Here is an 11165-nt window from a genome sequence, read left to right as displayed (position 1 = left end):
GAGTGTTGCGATAACCTTTATGGAGCCATTGGATTTTTGATTGATACCTCCATAGAACCTCCTCTAGCTACAACACCAGTTCCAATTCCCTTTTTAGCTCCTATCTAAGTTTGGCTTTTTGTAGTAATAAAGAAGTAGATTCTTCTTCTAGGTCCAAGTTATCTATCTCCCTCTTTAAGTTCTTCTTTATGGTGACTATATGCCCATTTCTTTCTCTGTTCCAAGCTTTGAGCTTAGCTCAGAGGTAACAGAGCTTCTAGATTATGTTTTTAATAGCATCCTCGCAGGTTGGGGCCTGTGACCACCAAACCTAAAGAAGATCTTGGAAGCTCATAATTGAAAAATAAAGTTCTCAAACTTGAACAATTTTCTAGTTGGAGGCTTGTTTCTACATCTTAGAAGGATAGGCCAATGACCCGATGTCATTTTGACCAAAAGGATAAGGAGTGTGAGCAAAAATTCATAGATCCATTCTATGGATGCAAGACATCTATCCAATTTAGGTACTATCGATGTTTCATGATGGTTTGACTAAGTAAATTTTTTATGGATTCAGCTTGATTTCACTCGAGGGGAGGGAGTCTAAGAAATCATTAAATTACCTCAACAATTAATGACTTTCTACAACATCGATCCTTTCAGGTTGAAATTTTCTACCAGTATCCATGGCCCCTACTAAGCATTTCTAATCGAGATGAGTTTATCGAAGAAAGGCTTCCTCAACCTTAAGTCACATGGTCCATACATATTAGTAACTATTCACTCCTTTTTAGTTATCTGATGAAGTTTATGGTATAGTGTTGCGATTGAGAAAGCTCCTTTCTCAAATAGTTCATCTTCAATTATGGATGTGTTCTGACAAGTTATTATTCCACCAGCTATATCATTGGCATCTACTACACGCTAGCTATCACACTTGATTTCGCAAGCTGACCAAAAGATCTTATTGGTCATGGTTTTGAGCTCGATTTCTTGAAGACAGACTATATTGTAATTTGATTGACTGTCTTTAATAGAATTTTGTTTCATCCTACCCCAATCCTTTTCACATTCTAGAACAGCATGGTCATTTGAGATAGATTGAGAAACTTCGAGAGAGGAGGTGAGCATCTCAAAATGCATTGGGGTAGCTTTTGAGACGGCTTAAGAGCATGAAGGATGACAATAGTGGAATAGATTGTGTAGCACGAAAATACCAAAATACCACTTTTCTTCCTTAAAAGTTGAGATAACAGTATAGATAGTAAAAATTAACTAAGCACATGAGGGTACAAAGACCTAGGGACCAACATAGGAAGACTATACTATTTGACAAACTAAATCTAGGTAGGGGGCTAGCTTCTTTCGTAAGAGGGTAAGGATCTTCATTCTATGACAATGATAGAAATCAAATTTTCAAAGCAAGCTGTTTTGATTTGTTTAAGCTTAGTTGTCACCTTCTCATCATTCCTATTGAAGAGCAAGCCACACTTGGAGCCAAGGGCTGAGATTTGTTTAGGAGTAAGTGAGTTTATGAAGAGAATGTCTTCCTTCTTTAAGGTTTCCTCCTCTATGCCTAAGAGTTTGATCTTCTTGGCTCTTAGACAAGCACTTTCTTTGAGCAATTAGGCTTTCAAATACTAGCTGTAATAAAGGCAACACATATTTTGTTTTCCCATGAAGTGAGCTCACCTTTCTAATTCCTATGGTGGACAATAAATTGGAGACTTTCCAAAATCATGTGGAATGTATTATGAACTAAGATGGGACCTCCACATTCTATGGAATGAAGATTAATTAATTCATGGTTTTCCCCCTCAACTTCAGTCAAGCCGCCAATGGTGCAACCTCCATAACTTTAGTTGAGCCAGCCAATGGTGCAATGAGAGCTTGAGTTGCCATTGGCCACAAGATGAAATTTGAAAATGATGGGACAAGAATTGAGATGATGGGCTGATTATAGATGATTGCTTTGAAGAGAGCTTGACATAGGACAAGGAGGGATGATGTGATGTGATTGTTAATGGAGGGCATGGAAGGTGTCCATTGTGAGGTTGAGTTGGATATATTTTGTTTGAGATAAAGATAGTGTGTCTCGATTGACACCCTCTATTTCTATTAGATTCAAGGAAGGGTAGGGATGTAAATTTGCATATTGTCTCTCTCTTTCACTTGTGTTTTCTCTTTCAGTTATCGTGGTTTCTTCTCTTTGGTGCAAGATCCATTTGATGGAGATTGACAAACTGGTTCATCCTAGAATTCTCAGTCATCTATGTCACATTCATTTTGGTTGCTTTGGGAATCCAAGGGTGGGCATTCGAAGCATGAGATCTGTTCAAAGACATGGGTGATCGAGATTAGGGTGATAAAAGAGTGATCATCCACTATCACCTTATCGTCTTTAGGGATGTTTTCCAACTTCTCATAGAAGAAGATGACATTAAACTCGATAAGATCCTCCCATTGGAGAGTCAAACGACTAGCCCTTTGGGGTATCCCAAAACTGAAAATGATTGTGGCTATAGCTTTCAGGATCTAGCAAATGAGAGAGAGGATGTAGATTGTGGCATAACTTTGAATCTAAGATTATGAGGAATACCTCCTCGATACCTATCCCAGTGGTTCACCACCAAGGTGAATGCCCTCCCTCGATGTGTTCTTCCAACATGAGTTTTTGAATTATTCATCTATGCAGGCATGAGATGAATAACTCTCACAATGGTATTTGTCTGGTCATCCATGAGCCAAATTTTTTGATCTTATGGGCAAGGATTGCACTAACATCATCTACTTTGATAGGGTGGCCAAAGCTTTTGACATGAGCTACTCTATCAAGTAATCCAAAATATGGGTAATTTCCATAGATAGGGGAAGGAAGGCTTGAGCTAGGTGGTATTTGTTGGGGATCAGAGGTGGTAGGCTTTTCAACTGTGAAGCTTGCATAGCTAGTTTAGGACTCAAAATTGCTTATTCTTTCTTGTTAGGATATCTTTGTACTCGTTTGCAGGATCGATGGAAGTCACTAAAATAGCGGAACCCTAAAGTAATGGACTGAGTTTCTATCCTTTGGTTTTAGATACTCTGGGCTCTCACAGTGGAAGTAGAGCCCTATTTAAAAGGGCACAAACCGATTTATCTATTTTGAAATTTAGAATGAGTACTTGGCGATATGGTGGGGTGCCAGAGGTAGATTAATAGGCATTGGTGTTTTAGCTTAAACAATGAGCTATCATAACCTTGTCGGACTACATCCATACAAGTTTGCGGACTTGCTTTATTACCATCAAGCTTTCTTCTCTAGCCATTTGTGATCACTTTGATTTTCAAAATAGGACACCATCAACAAGATCATGGGATAACCTCCAATTCTGGCTTCTCGAGGTTCACATGTAGCTTTGGGTTATGTAGGTGACATTTTACTTTGATCCACTCTCCTCCTACCTCAGGTCGAGGAGGTTTTACTGTAGGAACTAGATCTAGGGTTTCAGGGTTAGATCTTGAAAAAGAGGGTTAGATCTTGAAACTTTTTCAAGATCATACAGCGGAAGACTAAAATAAATCAAAATTTATTTTTTAAGATCAGAAAATCCCTAGATCTAAGATCCTATTACATGATTATTACATGGCATTAAATCAGAAATTAAAATATATAAATATAGCATGAACTACATGTTGATCATATCAACATGTTTCTATACTACATCTAATGTATGTATTAAACAATAGATCAGATCTATTACCTTGCAGGTTAGACGTTCTAACCTTGTTGATCTGGGCTTGAGAATGATGTTGCAAGCTGCACACGCATCCGGCCTCTAGGAGTCGTCCACACGAGCCCACGAATCTCGATTAGAAGTCCTGCTTCAGGAAATCAGCACAGTATGCTAGTACTGCGCTGATCCTTCCTTGATGGTTGATCAGGTGCCTCCTTCTTCTTGATTTGGACTCTTCTAAAGATAGAAAGTAGAAGGAGAAGTTTCAGATCTGAGACGCTCTCAGGAAACTCAAGATGGAAGGAGGAAAGATATGAAAATAAAAACCCTAGAAGAAGACCCTCTTCTTCTTCACGTTTTTCTCTCTAGACACCCAAACTTGCATCTTTTATATCTCTATGACCCAAAGGTATTTCTCTCTGATTTTTGGATAGCAGAAAGGTCTCTCAAATATCTATCTCTCCCTAAAATTTTACGAAGAAACTCATCTTATATAGAGAGATATGATAGAGTCCTTGTCTAGGTCAAACACCTAATCAAGGCATATCCAAACATGGCAAGTTAAGGGATGCCCAACTCTTGAGCACCTCCTCCATATTTTCGTGCATGGATCATAAGAAAAGGGTGCAGAATGTATACCCTAAAAGCCACAAAAATTCCAAAAAAAATTTGGATAAATTCGGTGCAAAATTGAAAGAGTTTTGGATTTCTAAAACTCTATCTCATAGAATTCAAAATCCAAACTTATTCCTTTTAGATTTGATCCAAACCACCTTCCATGTAAGAAAGAAGAGAAGAGACCTTTTATGAACGTGAGAGAGATCTGGGAGAGGGCTTTTGTCGCACAAAATAAGTGAAGATTGACGTTGAATTAAGAGAGAGGGCGTGGAGAAGGCTTATGTGGTGCAAGGTGGAATCCTAGTCCTACTAGGATTCTGTCTTATGACTTGTTTTAATTTGGTTTCCCAAACCAAATCAAATCAAAATTAGATCAACCCAATTAAAATAGGTCTTAACCCAATTAAGAACCTAATTTAATCAGATTAAATTAGATTTAAATCTGATTTAATTTTCTAATCAAATTAGAAATTAGATTGACCCAAGTCCTAGTTGAACTAGGACTATTTTTTTTCTTGCACTTGGCTTATCCAACAAACCAATTGGACTTGATCCAATCAAGCCCAAATCAAGTCTAATTAAATCATATTTAATTAGACTTATTCTCAGCTCATTGGCTTAATCAAATTAAGCCAATTAGCAATCAAATTGCTAATCGATCCTCCTGCAACACTTGCACTGGGTTAAATGTCAATCGTATTGATCATTTAACCCTAGAACGATTCTTAATCGTTGATCAACCATCCGATCGGATCATGAACTCTAATGTGTGTGACCTCATAGGTCCGAACCTAAGTCGGTAGCATAGAAACAAATTCCTATACCAATCGAAGTGACCATCTAGCAATGGTACCCGACGACCGGATAGGTCGAATGTGTAGAACAACATCCTTAGAACCCATGCGGATATAGTTTTCATATAATTCATCCCCTTGACCAAAATGATCATAGGACACCCCAGAGTTCAACTGTCAACTCTGATCAGGTTGTCCACATTGTATTTCAAAATATCAAATCCATCTGATGGATTACCCTGACCAAGATTTTGCTAAATTGAAATACAGCGACTCATTCTTCTCCAACTCTTGGAGTGGTCAATCCCATCTCGATCACACTCTGACTTCGCAAGTACTTGACTGTGCCCAGAAGCCTTCCGTCCCTGAATTAGAAATTCAGTTAGTCCAGTACCAAAGCACAGTGAGTTGCTTGCAAGTCACTGAGGCGATCTCAAGTCTAAGGGACACTTATACCTATATCCCATCAGAGACATTCTCGACAGCAGAATGCTCTGGAGTTGGTCACGTTCAATGATGATGTACCCTTACATCTCACCTGTATGTCATACCAGTGTCTCCACACTCCTTGGTTAAGAGGACAACCAACCCATATGGCCTACAGCGACCTATGCTCGATAGAAGCTGTTGTCCTTATTAACAGCCTATCATTTGGTCGTGAACTGTTTTAAGGACTAATCAATAAATCCTCTCTTTATCGAATCTAAATAGTCCTAAGGACTTCATCATAACAACGGAGTTCATTAGAAGATGAAAGCTTATGATGAAGATGCCAAATATATTTTATTTATTAACAAATCAATTACAATACTTGGTTGCTCAACCGTCAACAGCTTGACGATTGGCTTTTTGGGACACATTTCCCAACATTTACAAAGTGAGACTTTCCGTATGGTTGCTTTAGAGCTGTAGCTCCATCAAGATTATGGCACTATATGCCTAGAAAAATTGCATTTATTCCAATATCTATACCATGCTTGTAGGGAAAGAAAGGTTAGGGATGGACAAAGCTAGTGTTGAAGACATGCGAACAAGATTTGATTGGGAGGTAGGGGTTTAGTATTGAACACGAAAGAGATTTCTCTAAAATTCTAAGAGCTTCTTTTACTTGGCCTCATTTCAAAATAGTATATGAACTGACTCTAGTAGTTTCATGCATTTCACAAGCTTTTATCTTGAAATCTTTGCAAGCTTCCTTTATGAAGTGAAACTTTGCTCCTCAAAAAGGAGCAAGAGAAGAAATATTTCTTAGGAGATGTCAAGTTATGACTTCTCATGTAGATTAACAATCAAATTAGTAGGATATAAAGAGTTAATGGTGTGAAACATGGCTTATACTACAAACTTTTACCATAGAAAGTTTCATACTTTGGGAAGCATATACGGTTGCACTATTTTTTAGGTCCATGATAAACATTGTCATAAGTCATTTCCTGTTTGTGATATCTACTACACTGGATTAATCTTAATTTAGAGAATAATATAATAATATATAAGGTTCAGACTAAGGAGGAACATAAATGATATCATGCATAAATTGTTAACTATCTTTGTTTGCAAATTGCCCCCAATATTCTATTGTAATTATTTATACAATCTTACCTTATCACTTTTTGCAAATCAACTTAGAAAATATCTAGTAGAGTGGCAGATATATTTTTCTTCATTTAAATTATTAGGGATGATAAATGTCTATTTTATCCTAGGTTGCCCACAACCAAAGTTTTGCAAATACTAAACAAACCCTTTCCATTTTTCTTTTTAATTCAAAGAAGTGAAAACAAGAGAATATGATTAGTGATTTGAAGGCAAGTAGTGCAAAGATGGGATCAATGGTGCAGAATTGAGCATATTTGATGGAGAAAATCTGAGATCTAAGAGTTGTGAGGGAGTGGCAAGATTATAAGCCAATATAAAACAAGAAGATTATTGAAAAAAGTCTAAATAATCATAGTGATGGCAAGGATCTACCTACAACATGAGTCACTACTTTTTTATGATGACCAAAGGAGACAAAAGCTCTACCCATGACATCAACTATTGCTCTAGACACCTTCCTTCTCTCCCTCAATGAGATCGGATGATGAGGGATGAGAATCTATTACTTTTTAGAAGATGGAGCACCTTAATGGCTCTCTCTAGTCCCTTGGCACCACCAACCATCACATCCTCTATCAAATCTCCTCCATCACCATCTTTATTGATCATGGCATTATTGGTAGCACCACAAGGACTCTGCATGCTATCAACATCTTTTTCTTCAGTGGCCTCGATGACTTGGAGGTTGTTGCCTTTGACATTAGCATGGTCAAGCACCCAACATCACTTAGTGTCATGTGCTTCCTCTTGCTATCATCTACTAATCATCAATCAAATGTATGGAGTAAAGTGTCATTGTTCTAGTGAGATACCAACATGGAGATTTGACTGCAAAACATTGGACTCATCATCCATGAAATGTAAGGAGAAAAAAGTGGTAGGACCTGTGGAGATTGTGATCTCCGTTGATGTTAAAATTCTTTTTGATATAGAGAGATTACCATAATAAAATATGGTGCCTCTAGTATAGAATAAAAATTATCCAGAGCTTGATTACTAACAATTATAGCATAGCTCACCAATGATATGGCAATTAGTGATTGGTGCAACACACAAGTGATTGATGGTGTCATTCAATCAATCATAAAATTTTGTGTGCCCTAGTGTGCTGAAAATATGATCAATAGTAGATGATCATTAGCATTTTTTATTATTTATTTCATAAAAATGAAGACTTTTATTGGTTATCATAATTTTTTTCCATCATATGTTCATCCTTTTCTAATTCACTAATTCCTGACTATCATTCTGATAAAGCATCCAGAAATTGATATCCCATAGTATCTCAATATATCAAAATAAAGTTGATAATGACTTATGAATCTATTAGAGTGCTGCTTTTGCTGCTTTCTTTGATATGCCTCTAACTCATGTAGCTCAATCAATGTAATTTCTTTTTTTCTCCAAGGAAGGGAAAAGAAAATAATGCAATTAATAATTGTTAGCATATGGTTGCCACTAGCATTCATTACACAGATTTAGAGAGGGAAACTCTTCTAAGTTTTGCTAGAGATTTCAGCCAAACAAAAAGTTTGTTCATATATTGGGAAGGGGAAGATTTTGCAAATGGAAAGGTGCGAGTTGTGACAACTAGGCAAGACATATTGTCAAATTAAACCTTCTTGGATGGTGAATCTTAAGCTCTAATGTAGATTAATCTTTGCTTGCTCTTTGGCACCTGAGTTACTTGGATCTAGGCAAAAATAATTTTGAGAGAGATTGGCATTCCATCATTCACTATTTTGTTGGAATTAGTATATATTAATCCCTCTTTTGCAAACTTTAGTAGAAGTATACCTCAAAGTATCAAGTGTTCTAGTTGGTAAGAGGTTTTAAGCCAACATCCTTAGTATAGAAAAATCATATTGTAATAATAGAGAAACAAAAAGAAAATGAGAGAGCAGATTGAAAAAAAAAAAAGATAAGAGTTTGAGAGGTTGAACAATATAGAAAAAGAAATGAAAGTGTTAGACACCAAAAAAGAAGGTACTTGGAACTTTCAAAGAGAGAGAGGAGGAAAAACTAAGAGGAGAGAATAAGAAGCTAAAAATAAGAGAGAGAAAGGGAAAGATAAAGAGGTAAGGAAGAGATAAGAAATGAGCAAGGATCAATGAAAGAATAGTTTGTTCTAACTTATAATACTAGAAAACCTCATGCAAACTAAGGATTTGAGCTCCAATGACATTGTAGCCCAATTGAAGAAAAATCAAAGAAAACATTTCTATGTGGAATTTGCTAAATAGTGGTCTACCCCTAGAGGAAAACAAAGTTGTACTATCCTTAAATATCATAGCCCAATATGGCCCCTTCTATGTTCCTATAGTGCTTAATGATAATGGGTAGGGTTGGTTGTTTGCTTTCTTAGAATTACATTTAAACCCAAATTGCATCTCAGTAATTTATGGAAAACATATTGAGGCACTCATGGTTATGAAAATATGAGAAGGCATGTTATTGGAGAATTTGACTCGAAGATATAGACTGGACCTTGCAAATTCATAGCCATATTTTAGGTTATGGACATAAATTTAATCTACAATCTTTTATTAAGGAGTTATCATGAACCCACCACTTAGGTCAAAGATACGATACGGCCATACAATCTCTAGTGCATGACCCTAGAGAGCATGCATGGCCAATACGATGAACAAAATTTCAATAACAATATAAATTTAAATCAAATATATCATAACCATAATAATCCAACAAAATAGTTTAACCATTAATAATTAGAAAATTTTGTTCAACTACAGATTTAGTTGTTCATAGGAATAAACAAAATAGTCTATCTTTTGATAATTATGTCCAATTATCCCTTATTAGGCATCTCATGACTCTTAAAAAAAAATTATAAGATGATTTGAGCTAATAGCTCGTTAAGAATGCCTACACATCTACCAACATAATAATATAAATTTAAAATTAGCAAATAATTATTACTAATATAAATATAACACCAAAAGATCCAATACTAACTATGACCTAATAACATGCTCTCCCAGCTCAACAATATATAGCATCGAAATTTTTTTCATGCATCAAATAACATCAAATAAGTTATCTTTATTTTAAATTAATACATATCAGATTTGATAATGTTTAGGCTTTCAACTTCGGACTAACCATGATAATGTTCCTGCCCATGGCGGGACATCAACAAGTATCATGTTTCCATCCTATAGTGGAGCATCAAAAGTACTACATTTCTAGCCTATGGTAGGGTATTAATAAATATCAAGTTTTTAGCCCATGGCAGAGCATCAGCAGTACCATATTTTTGACCTATGGTGGGGTATCAACAATACCACTTTATCGATCCATATGGGAGATCAATACTACCATATTTTTTGGTCTATGATGGAGCATAAATAAAATAGCTAGTTCAAAGCACCCCAATCAATAGTCCAAATATTATAATTTATATTTATACTTGTTAAATAACTATAATTCAAAGTCATATTCTTTGCTAAATTTGATGCATACAAGTATTAAAATCTACGCGAACTATGATTAGCAACATATGCTTCATATATGCATAAAGAATTACACATCCTTAATAAATGATTATGCATTGAGTAATTATCATATACCATGTAAAGCAATTACCATTGATGCACAAAAATTGCATACATAAAGGGGGTCAACGTTTGAAGAGTCTTACCTCTATTGCAACTAACTCAACTACAATGCGACTAGTTCATAACATGTCCAATTTAAACTTGATATAAAAACTAACTTGTCTTTGATCAACCATCAGCAATAATAATAACTTATTAATGCTAAATTTTTAATTTAAAATTTTGAACATCCAAATTTACTTTTGATTTAGAGATCAAAGCATATATCTCACTGCTCAATATCTTTTCATTCAATTGATTACACACCATGGTACAGAATTCAATAATTATAAAAATCATATTAATGATAATTAATGGTGGAACAATTCAAGAAATAGTGAAAAAAGATATAATAAGATGGCGAACAATGTCCAATATCCCAAGTGGCTCAAATCTAGGTAATTAGTGGATCATGAAATGCATCTGATCAAAGCAATAAGGATAAAATAGGGTCATTAATTATGGGGCTTAAGAATACCCGCAAAAATCATGTAGAGGTCAACATACTAAATAGTCACAATAGGACTGAGGCAGAATCCTTTACTATAATCAACCTAAGATCCTCAAAGTAAAAAAAATGAGACACTCCACTAAGTCCCTAGATCATGTAGGGAGAGAAAAAGGGAGAAAGAGAAGATTGAGAAAAAAAGAGCGAATAGAGAAAGATAAAGAAAAGAGATAGAAAGCAAAAAAAAGAGAGAACATTCAAAATAGAGGAAGAGGAAAAGGTTGGCCTAGCAACGGCTGTGGCTAGAGGGCAATAGGCCATGACGATGATGAATGGTGTCAGCAATCAATGATAGTGGACAACTAGCTAGAGAGAATAAGGAAATAAAAGAAAAAAA

The sequence above is a fragment of the Elaeis guineensis genome, chromosome 3, assembly GCF_000442705.2.
Source record: "Elaeis guineensis isolate ETL-2024a chromosome 3, EG11, whole genome shotgun sequence".
Taxonomy (NCBI): Eukaryota; Viridiplantae; Streptophyta; class Magnoliopsida; order Arecales; family Arecaceae; genus Elaeis; species Elaeis guineensis.
This window is presented reverse-complemented; position numbering follows the sequence as displayed.